The sequence below is a fragment of the Hakea prostrata genome, chromosome 2, assembly GCF_041222555.1.
Source record: "Hakea prostrata isolate BN-2017 chromosome 2, UWA_Hpros_2, whole genome shotgun sequence".
Taxonomy (NCBI): domain Eukaryota; kingdom Viridiplantae; phylum Streptophyta; class Magnoliopsida; order Proteales; family Proteaceae; genus Hakea; species Hakea prostrata.
Window position 1 is genome coordinate 57465737 of NC_142601.1, and position 1344 is coordinate 57467080.

The following is a 1344-nucleotide window of genomic DNA, read 5'->3' on the forward strand; positions in this document are numbered from 1 at the left end:
ATTAGAGTTTCTAATATGAATTGGAGCCTGAGGCTTGGTTCTAATCTCAAGGGGTTGGAGGGCTGTGTAAAACCTGATGGCTGGAAGTGTGGTTTCTGAAACTATCTTGGGGTAAATTCAGGGTTTGCTGGAACTTTAGGGTGCCAAAGAAATAGGGTCTACGAAGGGGATTGGGTCTTAGTACTGTATAGGGGATGATGCCACTGAATTTGGTTGAATTCTGATGGTTATAATGGCTGGAATAAACTTGCAGGTTTTAGATGGATCATAGGTTTGGTCAATAACAAGGATTGAGTGGGGTTAACCTTAGGGGACTCGTTTGATGGAATAATAGATGAAATTGATGGCTGTGTGGCCCAGAATTTAGCTCAGATTAGTTACAGTGAAGGGAAATTCGTATTCAGCAGAAGGAAGGATTTTATAGGATTTTTGTGGTGGGATGAACATACTTTTGGGATCAAAAGTACATGCATGGAGATTTGGGCCTGTTTCAATGGAGGGATTTGGCTGAGGAGCTTTGGGATCAGTTAAAGTTTGTAGGAGAAACCAGAATATTAAAGGGAAAAGTAGCATTAGAGTTTGGGGTTCAGATCCTTCCAGAGAACTAATTATAGTTGTGGATCTCTAATGGCAGCAGGTTGTACAGTCTAATCCATTGCAGAGTCGCCGTGGAGAAGATGAACCTTCAACTTGATTAGTTGAGTAGAAATCCTGGGCTTCTCGCCAACTAGGAGTCGACTGATTTCAGTCTCAACAGCAGCTTGGACTTCAAAATGGCGAGGGGTTAATCGGCTCAGACTTGAAACACTAGACAAAGGGATCTCAGAATGGATAAGAATGAAGCAGCAGCTAATAACTTGCTTGGGTAAAATTAGATTATCAGAGTCTGAAAATACTAGGTTCATGATGGGGCTTAAATACACTATTACAGAAGTCTGATTCTAGCTTGGAATGGAAATACAAAATTCAAAACAGAGCACAACCTCCCTTATGTGTGGAGGTGTGGTTTTCTGACTTGAAACTAATAAAATCATATGACTTTTAAGTGGTCAAATGGCAACATAGGCTGGAACACAAAGAAACCATAAAATATGGTACATGGTTCGATTGAACTAAACAAATAATGGCTGAAAAAAGATGGTATAGAAAATACTACTATGCTCTAGAACTACTGTCTGGACTGCTCTTCTTGTGCTTCTTGGGATTTAGGTCTTTGGATAAGCACATAAAAGTCCTGAATGTTGTTTAACTGTTCTTTGGAGTCTGTACATGCTTTACTTCTCCAAGAACAACACCTGAATGTTGATAATTTCTTGTTTGGTGTTCTTGACAACTACCTTATCT